Here is a 15,748-nt window from a genome sequence, read left to right as displayed (position 1 = left end):
CAGCCGCTTAGCTGAACGGATGTACTCCACATTTTTGTGGTCAGTCCAGACCACAAAAGGCTGCTCTGCTACCTCCAACCAGTGTCTCCATTCTTCCAGGGCAAGTTTCACTGCCAACAGTTCTCGATTTCCAATGTCATAATTTCTTTCTGCTGGGGACAGCTTCCGAGAGAAGAAGGCACACGGGTGCATCTTCTGATCCTCGGCCGACCGTTGAGAAAGAACTGCCCCAACTCCAGTGTCCGACGCATCTACCTCTACAGTAAACTGCAGAGTAGAATCTGGAAAAATCAAAACAGGGGCAGATGTGAAGCGTGACTTTAACTCACCAAAAGCCCCTTCCGCCACAGAGGACCACCGGAAGGGAATGTTCTGAGAGGTGAGAGCTGAGAGAGGGGCTGCCACCAAACTGTAGTTTCGAATGAACCTCCGGTAGAAGTTGGCAAAACGAAGAAAGCGTTGGAGCTCCTTGCGTGTTGAAGGGCGTGGCCAGTCAGTCACCGCCTTGGTCTTGTCAGGATCCATCTTGATGTTTCCGGTGGAGACCACAAATCCCAGGAAAGGGACTTCTGTGGTGTGGAACACACACTTCTCGGCCTTGACAAAGAGGTGGTTCTCCAAGAGCCTCTGGAGGACTAGGCGAACATGGACCACATGCTCCTGTTTTGACTTGGAAAAAATCTAAATGTCATCCAGGTATACAAAAACACAGATATTGAGTAGATCCCGCAGAACATCATTCACCAACTCCTGGAAGACTGCAGGTGCATTGGTGAGTCCAAAAGGCATGACTAGATACTCATAATGTCCACTAGGAGTGTTAAATCCCGTCTTCCACTCGTCCCCCTCCCTGATTCTCACCAAATGGTACGCGTTACTTGGTAAAAATAGTAGCGCCTTGTAACAGTTCAAATGCAGAGGAAACAAGTGGAAGGGGATACCTGTTCTTGACAGTGATGTTATTGAGTCCTCTGTAGTCAATGCATGGGCGCAGAGTCTTATCCTTCTTACCCACGAAGAAAAAACCTGCACCAGCAGGAGATGATGAAGGCCGGATAAGCCCTGCATCCAAAGAGTCATTGATATACTTCTCCATTGACTTAGTTTCAGGAGCCGATAAAGAAAAAAGTCGACCTCTAGGAGGAGAAGTACAAGGTAACAGGTCAATAGGACAGTCATTAGCACGATGAGGCAGGAGTGAGGTGTCCCGAACCTTGTTAAAGGCCTCTTTAAGGTCCCAGTAATCCTTGGGAACACCGGAAAGGTCTTGACACTCAGAGATAATCGGCTGACTGGAATCAATTGAGGAACTAGATTTTAAGCAGACAGCATGACAATGAGCACTCCACTCTCTAATAGTCCCTGAATCCCAATCTATATGAGGAGTATGCCTCCTTAACCAAGGAAACCCCAAAATGACAGGCTGATGTGGTGCATGGATAAGGTGAAAAGAGAGTGTTTCGCTGTGATTACCTGACATGCTCATTTGAACTGGAGTTGAACGGTGTGTCACTGTGCAGAGAAGACGACCATCTAGAGCTGTAGCATTGATGGGCTTCTCCAAAACCTCCCTGCCAAGTCCCATCTGAAAGGCCAGTGTTATGTCCAAAAGACTGGCATCAGCACCAGAGTCAATAAGAACTGCCACAGTGTGCATTTTTCCCGAGCAGTTCAGCTGAGCATGGATTAGGGGTCGAGAGGGCATTTCTAAATTCATAATTCGGCTCACCAGCGCCCTCTGGATGACTGGTGAGCCCTGCCTTTTACAGGACCAGAGAAGGCAAGATGACCCTCCTTACCGCAGTAAAGACAGCAGTTGTCCCGCAGGCGGCGCTGTCATTCTGCCTCGGAGAGCCGGGTCCGCCTCGGCTGCATTGGTTCAGAAGAGTTAGAAAATCCTCCTCTCACCTGTTCAGTAGCATGTGCTGACGGGAGAGGCGGAGCCTGAGGGGCGACGGAGAAAATCCTCTCTCTCCTCCGCTCCCGCAGACGGCAGTCAATGCGGATGGAGAGAGCCACCATCTCATCTAAATCAGCAGGAAGGTCCCGAGCTGCCAGTTCGTCTTTAAGGCGATCCGACAGACCGTTGTAGAAGGCATCGAGAAGTGAAGAAGCATTCCAGTTACTCTCGGCGGCTATGGTACGAAACTCGATGGAGTAATCGGACACAGATCTCCCTCCTTGCGCCAGCTTAAACAGTCCCCGAGCGACCTCTCTTCCGGGTGTGGCATGATCAAAGACTTTACGCAGTTCATCGGAGAATAAGCTTACAGACGAGCAGGCAGAGGATTGTCTCTCCCATTCGGCGGTACCCCAGTCTTTAGCTTTGCCCGTGAGAAGAGAGACAATATATGCCACCCGGGATCTTTCTGTTGGGAAGGCGAAAGGCTGAAGCTCGAAGGCGAGGGAACATTGGACCAGGAATGGTCTGCACGAACCTGGGACTCCAGAGTAGTGTTCCGGAGGAGGCAGGCGTGCATCCGACGCCGGAGGATTCTGGATTCGAACAGCGGAAGCTGGAGTTAGTTCCAGACTTTGGACCGTAGGAGGAAGGTTCTGAAGATGATCACGGAGATTCACAAAGGTCCGTTCGTGACGAGCGGCCATCTCCTGAATAGCTTCAGCCATGAAGGTAAGCTGCTGCTCGTGGCGTTGTAACATGATATATTGCGTCGGCGGTTCTGTCGCTGAGTCGGCTGGGTTCATGTTGGCCAGATCGTACTGTCACGATCACAGGTACAGATCAGAACCCAATAGCACGACTCAGATACAACCAGTGTATTGCAATGTTCAGTTTATTCAGGCCAGGGACAGGCAGGGTCAAAACCAGGAAATCCGTCAGACAGGCAACCAAAACCAGACAGGGAGCAGGCAGGAACTCGAGATCCGTAAACAGGCAAGCAGGGATAAAAAACCGGGCAGGACAAACATCTAGGCTAGAGAACAACATTCACTGGAGAGCTTGGCGGAAACGACAAGACAATCTGGCAAAGGACCAGTGATAGTGAGGTGGTATAAATACTGTGGAGTGATGAGGGAATGAGTAACAGGTGAGGGGAAGGGCTGGGGAGACCAGGTGAGGGAAGTGAGCTGATTACAAGGGCCTGGAGGAAGGCGGGATCTGAAATGACAGGAGAGTTTAGAATCTAATCTAATACTTGATTCAAAAATACATATATTATTAAATTAACTTAACAAATTGTGAACAAAATTAACATTGCTTTTTATTTAAATAAAATAAATAATATTTCGCATCAAAAGAAACAACAATGTTTTAACAAATCGTATTAAATAATCTGATGACAGAACTGTAAACAGAATAGCTGAAACTTTAACAAAATAAAGAGTAGTTCAGTTACCTCTAATCATTAACCCATGTTTGTATAATTGAGTTAACTCCGTGTGTTGCTGCTAGCATACATAATAAGACCTGACGTGGAAACGTTACTCGTGGATGGGGGGGCTACAGGGCTACTAGAAAGACAGTCGAGCCCGGTGCATTCCTCCGTCTGAATGTGGTGCACTTTTGATAAATGTTTAGACAAATTGCTCGTGTTACCGCCCTTACATGCTAAACACTCTTGGCAAGGAGCATTGTCCACTTCAAGACGGGTAACATTTAACCACACCTTGGAGCGCTTCTCTCCGCCATCCCCGCCGTGTGTTGCTGCATGGAGCAGCCGCGTGTGTAAACTGCCCCGCCCCCTCGCACACAGACGGGGGAGAGATCTCGTCTGGATTGGAAAGGTCGAAAATACACCGACCATAGACGTATTTGTTTGTCTTTTTGCATGTTAGAAACCAGTTGGCGACACTAAGACTGCAAGATAATGTTTGTGTAGCAATAATACATGACCTTTCTCTTTCTCAACTCGCTACTTGGAGGGAAGTCGCTGTCATATGCCTTGTGAACACTCCGATAATGCCTCTCCACGTTACCTTTCTTTGGCAGAGCGACGCTTGCTTTACACATAATAACCTTTGAATGTGACATCACAAAAAAATATTCTTCCTCCCATTCTGTGTGGAAGTGGTATGTCTTTAGCTTTTTGCTCGGTCCCGCACTCATTTTGTTGTTTGTCTCTTGTCTCTTTAACTTAATTTGAGTTTTCCCGGCACTTGACTGATTTTGTATCGCTTTGCATTCTGGGTTAACAGACTGGAAAGCGATAGGTCGCTTTTTCTGTCAATCAAGTAAACTCCTGAATTAAGTGGCAGGAAGGCCAAGGGAGGAGGGATTGATTGATTGATTGATTGATTGATTGAAAAGTTTATTAACAGCTTGTATATTGGGTACAGTACAGTACAGCTCAAAACATACAATTGTTAAGGGGATGCAGACCAGAGAAAGACTTTCGTCTTGTTTACATCAGGGTCCCCCATTTCCAATTCATCATGTCATTTTAGACATATAAGACATATTTGACATATTTGACATACAGATGGCTTATTTACAATTTACATACAGGTGGTTTTTTTTTTACATACAGATTGCTTGTTTACAATTTTCATTTTAGATTTCGTTCTAATACATCCTAACAGGACATTTAAGACATACCAAGTCTACAGATATACAGTTAGTAACAGAGTCTAAAATGCGAGTATATACATAGATGGGGGGGGGGGGAAGCTGTCCATTGAAGATGGTTGAGATTTGTACCATTACCGGGGCCAGTTTTGCAATGCTCTCCCCCGAAGGTGCTCTTTAAGAGAGGTTTTGAAGGTAAGTATAGTTTTACTTTCCTTTACAGTTGTGGGAAGAGCGTTCCACCTTGATGTGGGATCAAAACCTGTTTTGTCTATTTTAACCGAGCTGGATTTTTTTTTTTTTTTAATGACGCACGATCTACCAGCATTGCCCCCACGGTCGACCGGTCGACCGCGGTCGATGTACTGGGCACTAGTGATGTGTCACTTTTAAGTGAACGACGGGAGCCGGCTCTCGCCCGCGAACGAGCCGGTTTTTTTGTTTTGTTTGCGGAGGGATCTAGATCGGCTTGAAGGCACATTATGCAATGTGCACATTATCCCGCTTATTACATGGCCACATTCTCAACAAAGTAACGACATGACTCCCAATATTAATTGAAATGCTTTTATGGATTTAGAAAATGATTTTATTGATTTAAAAAATAGTTTTATGTATTGATTTAAATTGACATGCATCCGCTAAGAAAAGTAGTCCGTGGTTACTGTTTGAACTGATTGATTGATTGATTGAAAAGTTTATTAACAGCTTGTATATTGGGTACAGTACAGTACAGCTCAAAACATACAATTGTTAAGGGGATGCAGACCAGAGAAATACTTTCGTCTTGTTTACATCAGGGTCCCCCATTTCCAATTCATCATAACTAACGTAGCAACAGCAGGAACTGCTTCGATAGTGTTTTTGAGGAGCTTTTTGATTACAGATTTGAAAACATCGTTGCTTGCTTTAAAAGTAGCACAATTCATTATGTTAAACCTTGGAAAGTATCTAGATATCCCTGCCCTAATGCCAAAGGAACTGCACACTGAATATGTGTCGCCGTTTGATGTCTATGTCTGGACCGCTGCGTAAAAAGGAGGGTTTCTGCCCCATTACTTCTCTTCTTACTTCTATAAGAATAAAACACGGAGGACGGAGATCTCTTTTTCTCCCCCTCTTCTGACAGCCCAGCAGCTGATCTCAAAGCACGATCCCCTCTCCTGCAGGGGGGCGTGGTCAGCTGCAGCTCACAGAATCAGCCCCTGCCAAAAACAGCGCTGGAAAGAGCAAATAGAGCAAAATGAGGCATGTCTATAATGCAGGATCTTTTTGGTCTATATAGTCTATATTTCTTTATATAAAAAAAGATATGTATATACTTTATATAGGTCGATACAGTAACCCCTTATCTGTTTTGTGTAGCGTGGTTCTACAAGCAAGTCAATGCATTCATTGGGTGGTATCAGAGAGTTACAAGGGTCTGTAAATGCAATGAAAACAATTGGCCACAGCAAATCATTTATATTAAACATGTAATTTTTACTTTTGAATACTTCAGTACAAAGGATGTATTGAATAATTTAAGTGATATATGTGTACACATATACATCATTAGTCAAAACAGGGCTACATTTGATTTAATTAAAAGGTATAATATGTGGTAAACTGAAGAGCCGTTTGGGAGCCGAAAGAGCCGGCTCTTCTTGGTGAGCCGAGCCAAATGATCCGGCTCACCAAGAAGAAGCGGAATTCCCATCACTACTGGGCACCTCTGGTTTAGATGAACCACCAAACAAACAATAATAGGAGTGTCTAACTTGTGACATAAACCAAGAAACGAAATCTCATTGGCTGGTGTCAATTTCTGACAACGTGATTCGTTCAGATGCGTCACGTGGTATGCTAAAACACTTCCTGTTTAGCTTTCCGCTAGAAATTGAAATCTCAAAATGGCAAAAGAACGGCGAAAAAAACGTTCACAGAGAAGACGACAACAATTGTCACTTGCACGAAGCAAGGTTATACAAAAAACAAATGACCCCGAACATGAAATACCTTCACGGAGTGCGTCAATGTGCAAGCTGTCATCCAAAGAACAGGAGGGTTTAGCTAGCGCCTCACTGCAATCTTTAAAGGTCGTTTTTTCAAAATGAGTTTTTTCTCCTACTCTGAGTTCGAAATTTCAACTTCAGTAGCACGTAGATACACAAAACCTTCCAGTTATATTCCTATCAATATTATGAAGGCTTTTACAAAAGGGTTTGTTCATATATCATTCATAGCCTGAATTATACAACTTTGTATACCTAAAAACATGGCAAAAATTGATATTTTAGGGCTGTTGACAGTATTTTCTGATTTATGGAGTGATAAAAAGAGATATCCAATATCCCTTCTGTAAAAGCCTTAGATACTAATATGACTACAAAATTAAACAATAATTTTGAACCTGGCTTTATCCAAAGTTCAGATTTCGATTCCTGAAATGTGTTCAAATATGTGCATATTTAATGAGATCATGGATAATTTGCATATTTAAACATGCTATTTCAGAAAACCTGTAATACAAAAAACAATTGCCTTATTGTAAGTAATTAACTGGAGAAATTTCTAGCTGATACCTTTAAGTTAAAAAAATTACCCTATTCACTTGGGGTGTCTCGCCAAAGTAAAGTAAAGCAAGTTGTAACCTTGGGTACAATTCCTAGAGGCGGGCGTTGGTTTCCTATTCCACCTGGCTTTCCACGCCTTCTGTCTATTTACAATGGTTGTAGGTACACATGTGCGTGTGAATAGGGAGAGTGAAAAAAGAGTGAATATGCGACAGCCCGTTTAGCACGCATGTGTATTTTCTTTTCAGAGGGCGGAGAGAAGAACCAGCCAGTGTAACAACCAAAACCTACAATTAGCATATGCATAATATAATGTTGTGAACAAATATTCTCCACATATTCCACTGGGAATCTCATCTTGCTCTGTTTTCCTGTGGTTACGCAATACCCTTCCTGCAAAATCACCCTGAATTTCCCGCGGAATTTTAAACACACACATACAAAGCCACTCCCACTTGCACACACATAAAGCTGCCTCCTAAACACAGCTACCACTAGCTCTTGCACAGAGCCATTTTTATGGGCATAGACAGTGCTTGAATTGGAATGAAAAAGGTGCCAGTACTCTAAAATCAGCAACTTTTTCAAGTCAATTTTATATATACAGCCCACAAACAAGAATTTGGCTACTATAATGCTGGTGGGTTTGTCTCTTTACTACTGTATATTTTAGAAAGGTGCACTGTACTTAACATTTTTTATGATAGGCAGCGGATATGGCTAAAGCTCAGTAAGGTCAATATTAACTGAAAATATAGCAATCAAAGTCTAGATCTTCTGCTGAAGACACATGAAGCAGAGACCTTTCAGGTGAGAGCCCCTCTGGAGGTGTTCAACATTAATGACAAGGAAACAAAGCTCTGGTCAGAAGCATTTTTTATAAAAAGCTTTAACAAAATTAAGTATTTCTGTACATTTTGAATGCAATCTAACTTTCCAACTCAGAAAACGAAAAACGAAAAAGTGCCAAAAGTCTTCTCACATGGCTGAGCTGCTTTGCAATATACTTCACCACTGAATAATACAAATATGTATAAAGTAAACTATGATGCAATCTAACTTTCCAACTCAGAAAAATGATGAAGAGCATGAACAAAGAACATGTAAAAACAAATGCAAAATTTGCACAATCTAAAATGAGAAACTGTAACTGCGAGTAACAAAGTCTGAGCCATGGTAAAGAGTTACATTGAACACCAAGCTGATCAGATAACTCCCTGGTTGGTCTGAAGTCCTTCTATCTCCAGGATCTGTACAAATCGGCACATTATGCCAAAAGTCTTCTCACTGGGTGAGCTGCTTTGCAATATACTTCACATTGTTAGAAAAGGCTCCAGAAGGCCTTGGGGACATCAGTATCAGGGGCTGGAGCTGGACAGGCTCTTTCATCAGCACTTCTCCTTCCCTTTGCCAGCCAGGACCTCACATACTGTTCCGGATTGAACTGTCCTAGTGATGGTCCATTACATTTAATGAAAACCAGGCTGGACAGTCGGCTGACAGAGAGAGCATTCCTTTTTGCAGTAAGGATATCGTTCATGCAGCTGAATGCCCGCTCACACTCACTAGTGGAGACAGCGATGGTTCGGACTGCTTTCAGTAGAGGCTCCATGGCAGCAGGTGTACGGGATTCCCTGGTTTCCTTGTATTCGCGAAAGCCCTGAACAGTCTCTCTTCTGTCCACTTTCAGCACTTCGCACAAACGTAGCACCTCTACGTCCCCATACTGTACGTCTAACTCCTCTTCAGGCCAACTTCCAGGATGGATAACTTTCATGTCCTGGATTAGCTGATTGTCCCGGGCCTCCCGGCCATGTAATGGGATTTCTCTTGTGCTGACATGAGAGGAGGTTGTGGAAGTCATTCTGTGTCTCAGATTCTCTACCATACTGCGGAAAAACTGACCTGCATGAATCTGTACAAGCCTGCCATTCTCACGCAGGGCAACACCCTTGAAGGACTTCTCAGCTAGAGCTGTATGAACTGTAGTCATGTGTGGGCCAGGCATGGTGACCATGGATTCAAAAACTCGTATTTCTCGAGTTAAGAGCCTATCTGCTGTAGGCAGTGTCATCTCTCTTTTTTGGAGTTGCCGAGAGAGGTCGCTGAGCTCTGTGAGCGCATCGTACATCAGTCCCAGATTGCTGACAAACGTTGCAGATGTGAGCACATCATCCAGGCCCTTGTACTTTGCTCTGTCTCTGGAATCCCTGCTCGTGTCGTTTGCAGCATTTGTGAAGTGATCATGAAGCACTCGGTAGTTTTCCCAGACTGCTCTGACGCTCCTTTCACTTGAAGCCACCCAGCGGATGGACAAAACACGCCCTATCACCAGGAGACGCTGTCCGACTGCTTGCGCACACTGCGCTAACTGCCTCTGATTTTTGGGGGGAGGCATGGAACAAGGAATAGAGTTTGTCAAAAAAGATCTGGAAATGATTGAGCCCTGAGACCTCCTTGACCACATCCCCAACTGCCAGCTCTAGACGATGATTGGAGCAGTGCCACACAAACAGGCTTGGGAATTTACTACACAACTGGGTAGCAACGCCTGTTCTCTTCCCTAGCATGACTGAAGCCCCATCACATGCAAAAGAAACGAAACACTGACCTAAAAAGTCCTCGTTAAAATCTCTTCCAAGACACTCCATTAACGCCTTTGTGATGTCATCAGCCGTTGTTCCATCCAACTCGATCAGCTCCCAAAAAAACGTTTCGGGCTCAGCATCAGCTAATGCTGAGCGTAGACACACAACAAGCACCGTTTTACCACTAATAGTGGTAGATTCATCGACCAAAACACAGAGTTTTCTTTGGTTTTCTGTAATGTCTTTTGCCATTTTTATGTGTGCCATTCCACAGGTTTTATTGGAGTGCAAAACCCTGCCCACGTTCAGCCCATTCAGTTTCTGTACATTCAAATCAATTGGCATGTCTGTGAATGGCCGGCTATGTTTGCCAATTTTATATGCCGTTCGAAAAACTCTGATAGTGGTGTCTAATTCAGATTTATGCATAGACTGCACTTGATGTTGAATAGTTTCACGTGAAGCAGATGTAAGGATGTCAGCAGCTTTTACATGGGCTTGTGATTCTTTATGTTCTTTGATTTTTTTTCTCAGGCTAGCTTGTTGTTTGCCCTTGTCAACACCGAAATGAGACACTGCACACTCACCCCATTCAGTTGACAGTTTCAGTCCTTGTCCAGTGTGTATTCCCAAAGATTTGACATCTCTGCATATCCGACATCCTAGCTTCTTATCTTTAAGAAGGAGCCATGCATTGGTCTTGCAAAAATATTGCACCTGGTCCGTTGTCCAGCAGTCAGGTGCATCGCTTTGCCCGGTGTTGGTGGTGGCAGTTGCGCCAGCAGCAGCTAACGTTAGAGGCTCTGGAGGAGGCGGCGGAGCTAGTGCTAATGCTAATGCACTAGAACTTGGAGCAGGAGGATCAACCAAAGAAAGCTCCCCATCAGACACAATTTCCAACACAGGCACAGCATTCTCTGTATTTGAAGTTTCTTCCGGCGACAACCGCTGTCTTTTTGCACTTTTATTAATCCACGCTAACATTTTAGAAATGCTAATTTGTGACGTGACTTGCTTTCCTTCTCTCGGGGGCGTGCCTGCTCTGTTCTATCACTCTACATAGCCACCCACTGGGTGGGAGTTGCACTGCATAAACACAACACACGTGCATCTAGGTATGTAAATTGTAAAGCATTAAAACATGGTTTTACTAACAGTTTTCAGTATGTTGTTACTTCGGCATTATTATTATTATTATTTTGAAACGTGTATTACTATTAAATCACGGTCAAATAGGTTAATTTTGACATAGTCGTTTCCACCACAGTATTTACATGGAGAAGATAAGCCCCGCCCCCTCTCCAGCACGTTCTGTTTGAATGACAGGAGTAAACAGGTGACAGCCGCTGTGAAACTCCAGCGGTTAGAGCGATGAGAATGTCCGTTCGGCACCTCATGACGCATCTACTGAGTACCGGGCGGCTGTATATATATATATGGATGTATAATAAGAACGGCGGGAGAGTGTTGAGTACTGGCACGGTGCATGAGTACCGGAGTACCGCCAGCATGCCGGTACTGAGCAAGAAGTGCCGGTACTCCATGGGTCAGAACTAGAAGTGCCGGTACTGCGTACCGGTGAGTACCGGCCCAATTCCAGCACTGGCATAGATATGTCTCATAATTATTTGTGTGAACATAAAAATAATTTGTGTGTAAATATGTGATTTGTAAATGTAAAACAACATCCACAAATGCATTTAAAAGATTTGCAAACTCACAAATACATTTGCAAGTGTAAAACGGATCTGCAAATACGCTAAATATGTTCACAAATAAAAAAAAGATCTGTGAATATCTCTTTAACATTTACACCTTTCGATCAGGCATTTGTGAATCCATTTTGTATTTGTGGACCAAAAATGCGAATTTTGAGACATATTTTCCGCCGGTCTCGGCTAAAATCTACTCGTGTCACTCGGTTATTTTCGGAAACACGTGATGGCCCGCTGATGGCGACATTTCCGCATGATTTCAAAGTAAGAGCATGATGGTTTGTTTAATGCTCTGTTTTTGTATTATAATGAACAGCGGAACGTTAGATGCATTCTTCATCACCATCACCATCATGTTATTATAGTGATACAGTTAGTTTGTGTTATTGGTTCAATATAGCATATATCGAGCACTTTCGTTGATGTTGAAGTGCAGGCTATACGCCACTTTCGGGTCCCGGGGGAGCAGCTGGCAGCGAAACAGCTCAGCTGCTCCCCCGGGACCCGAAAGTGGCGTAACCATTCAGTAACCTTTGTGACTTACATTTCTGCTGTTTTTTAAACTGATTTAATATGTTAGAAAAAATTCAGGATATTTAACACTTGAGTAAAGACATGCACTAAGTATTTAAAAAATACATGGATTTCGGGGACTACAAGACAGTACTTTGACCTTTGATCTGAATCTGGAGATAAATATGTTCCAGTAGCTAAACACAAGTACTGAAGAGATTGCTAAAATGGTTGTGTCTGTTAATCAGGATTAACTAACAATGCACTCACAGCATTGTGAAATAACAGGTTTTTCTGCAGTGTGTGAGATTTGAACAAGTGGATTTGAGGAATATGGCCACGCAAATTGTAATGACTGCACTCAACAATAACAAGTTTGTGAACTTTGGTCATTGTCCATTTGATCCATGCACCCTACCCTGTTGTATCTTTCAAACTAATTGTTGTGTCTTTTTAACCTTCCTGCAGGAGTTTGTGGATGGATCAGGAGATGACGGATTTATCATCTTCACCCTGGGATCAATGGTGTCCAATATGCCAACGGAGAAGGCTAAACAGTTTGTTGATGCATTCAGGCAAATTCCTCAAAGGGTAAAAAAAACAAATAAATCACTTTATTAAGATGAAATGAAATTAGTTCATGCAAAAACAACTACTTTCATTAGACTGCTATTTAAATAAAACACACATTCCTAACTACACAATCACTGCTTGAATTTACATTTAAATTCACATACAGTGGAGGAAATCAATATTTGATCCCTTGCCGATTGTGTAAGTTCACACACTTACAAAGAAATGAACAGTCTTTCATTTTAATAATGGTAGGTTTATTTTAACAGTGAGAGTAACAATATGAAAAAGAAAATCCAGAAATTGTATAATATAAATATAAAAGATAAAAATTGATATGCATTTAACTGTGGGAAATAAGTATTTGATCCCCTTGCAACCAACAATAATTCTGACTCCAACAGACCGGTTACATAAGTCTCATAATATCAACTTTGTTACCTGTATAAAAGACATCTGCCCACAGAATCAATAAATCAGATTTCAACCTTTCTACCATGGCCAAGACCAAAAAGCTGTCTATATCATGGAGGTGGAAACATTATGCTTTGGAGGTGTTTCTCTGCTAAGGGGACAGGATGACTTTCCTGCATCGAGGAGAGGATGTACGGGGCCAAGTACCGTGAACATCTTGGCTGTTAGTCTCCTTCCCTCAGCCAGGACACTGAAAATGGGTCATGGATGGGTCTTCCAGCCGGACAATAAACATTAACATACGGCCAAGGCAACAAAGGAGTGGCTAAAGAAGAAGCACATTTATGTGATGGAGAGGAGCCAGTCTCTGGACATTAATCCCATAGAAAATCTGTGGAGGGAACTGAAGCTTCCAGAGGCCAAGCATCAGCCTCAAAACCTTAAGGATTTGGAGAGGATCTTCAGAGAGGAGCAGACCAAAATCCTTCCTGAGATGTGCACAAACCTGGAGACCAACTACAAGAAGCGTCTGACCTCTGTGTGTCCAACAAGGGTTTCTCCACCAAGTACTAAGACATGTTTTGCAAATCAAATACTTATTTCCCACAGTTAAATGCAAATCAATTGTTATCTTTTATGAAATGTCAATTTCTGGATTTTCTTTTTAATATTCTTACTCTCACTGTTAAAATAAACCTACCATTAATTACAAAATATAGACTGTTAATTTCTTTGTAAGTGACCACCCTTACAAAATCTGCAAGGGATCAAATACTTATTTCCTCCACTATTATGATCAAGCCCTTATCAGTTTGACACATAGCACTTTGTTCCTTGCCTTGCATTGTTGTTAACATGGCAAACTTTACTGCATTACGTTCACAGTTTGAATGTGTTAACATTCATTAAAATTAAGAGGTATTGTTTGTATTTCAGGTTGTGTGGAGATACACTGGAGACCTACCTAAAGATTTACCAAAGAACGTGAGACTCATGAAGTGGTTACCTCAGAATGATCTCCTAGGTGTGTTTTAGTCCAAGATTTGCTACCAATCAAATTATTTTGTGGTGGCCTAGGACTTTAAGTGTTTTTTTTTCTGCTTCCCAGCCCATCCCAACGTGAGAGCCTTCATCACACATGGAGGTACCCACGGTATCTATGAGGGTCTGGATCTGCCATGCTGTACCCATGTTGATGTTTCCACTGTTTGGGGACCAGGGGGACAACGTGCACCGCATGGTGGCCCGCGGTGTCGCAGTTAAACTTGGAATTTACGATGTGACGACTGAAAGCCTATTAGCTGGACTAAATGCAATCATCCATGACAAAAGGTAAGTGTCAAATTAAACTTTATTGAATAATAAATTCACTATTGAAAAAAAAGATACAAATTAAAACGTGTACTGCAAAATGTTCTCGAAAACAAACAAAAATGTGGTGCACTAGCACCAGATATACAAAACAAGGATAAATGCACTGGAAAAACTATAAAACACACTACAAGATGACTACAACTCCACAGTTAACTATCATTGCACGCCGCTCCTCCGCTGCCTTCACTGGCTTCTGATAACTGCTAGAATCCACTTCAAGACAATGGTACTTGCTTACCATGCTGCGAATGGATCTGGCCCTTCCTAAAACCGTACACCCCAGCACGTGCACTCCGCTCTGCATCAACCAAACAGCTCGCTGCACCCTCGCTGCGAGGGGGACCCAAGTTCCCATCAGCAAAAACACGTGGGTTTGCTATCCTGGCTCCAAAATGGTGGAATGAGCTCCCCATTGACATCAGGACAGCAGATAGCTTACACACCTTCCGGCGCAGACTGAAAACTCATCTCTCTCGACTCCACTTCGAGCGATAGAACTATTAACAAAGCACTTATATACTAATAAAGGACTGGCTTATCTAAAGCCAGTTGAGTAGCACTTGAATGTTTTGCTCTATGAAGCCTGATGTACTTATATGATTCTGTTTTCTTCAAGTTTGTATTTTGTTGGTCGAACGCACTTATTGTAAGTCGCTTTGGATAAAAGCGTCAGCTAAATGCAATGTAATGTAATGTAATGTAATTGCAAATGCAGCTTCAGAACCTCTTGCACACCATCTGCAATATCTTTGGACTGATTTGCATCTTGTTTTATAGATGTATATTGCAAACAGGGTCAATGAAGATAGTTGTATTGTAGTTTGTGAGAATACATGATAGGACTTCTGATAAAGCTGGGAATTATCATATTAACTCTGTTTTAAAAAACATTACTTCCCCCAGTTACAAGGAGAACATAGTGAGGCTGTCTGAGATACATCTGGACCGTCCAGTCCCGCCTCTGGACCTGGCTGTTTTCTGGACTGAGTTTGTCATTAGGCACAAAGGAGCCAAACACCTCCGGGTCGCTGCACACGACTTAAACTGGATTCAGTACCATAGCCTGGATGTCATCGGCATTTTAATCTTAATTATAATCACTTCTATGGATGACATTGAAAGGCTGCTTGTTCTGCACCCGCAAGTGTTGCGGAAGGAGGACTCCAAAGAAAAAGAAAGAGTAGTGTTTATAACAGTCACTAAGTTTTATAAGCTCTGCAATGAAGTTGATAATGCATGTTGAATCCATCCATTGGACTGCAATTATTTTTAATAATGGTGTGTGTGTGTGTGTGTGTGTGTGTGTGTGTGTGTGTGTGTGTGTGTGTGTGTGTGTGTGTGTGTGTGTGTGTGTGTGTGTGTGTCAATAATGTGTCTTGGAAATATTATATAATAATACACTATACTTCAATAAAATCAAATAAAATCTTTCCAAGTGCCCTTACTACATTGTCTGTAATCCATGTGAAACATGCTACTTGCTGTGAT

At 42.7% G+C, this 15,748-nt stretch overlaps 1 pseudogene; it reads left to right on the top strand.

The window, feature by feature from the left end:
* Window positions 1–12,217: 12,217 nt before the first annotated feature.
* LOC117544091 lies at window positions 12,218–15,518 on the top strand (annotated as a pseudogene).
* Window positions 15,519–15,748: the final 230 nt, after the last annotated feature.

This window comes from Gymnodraco acuticeps, unplaced genomic scaffold (assembly GCF_902827175.1).
Source record: "Gymnodraco acuticeps unplaced genomic scaffold, fGymAcu1.1, whole genome shotgun sequence".
Classification (NCBI taxonomy): Eukaryota; Metazoa; Chordata; class Actinopteri; order Perciformes; family Bathydraconidae; genus Gymnodraco; species Gymnodraco acuticeps.
Note: the sequence above shows the minus strand (reverse complement) of the source record. Positions and strands in the feature narration are given on the sequence as shown.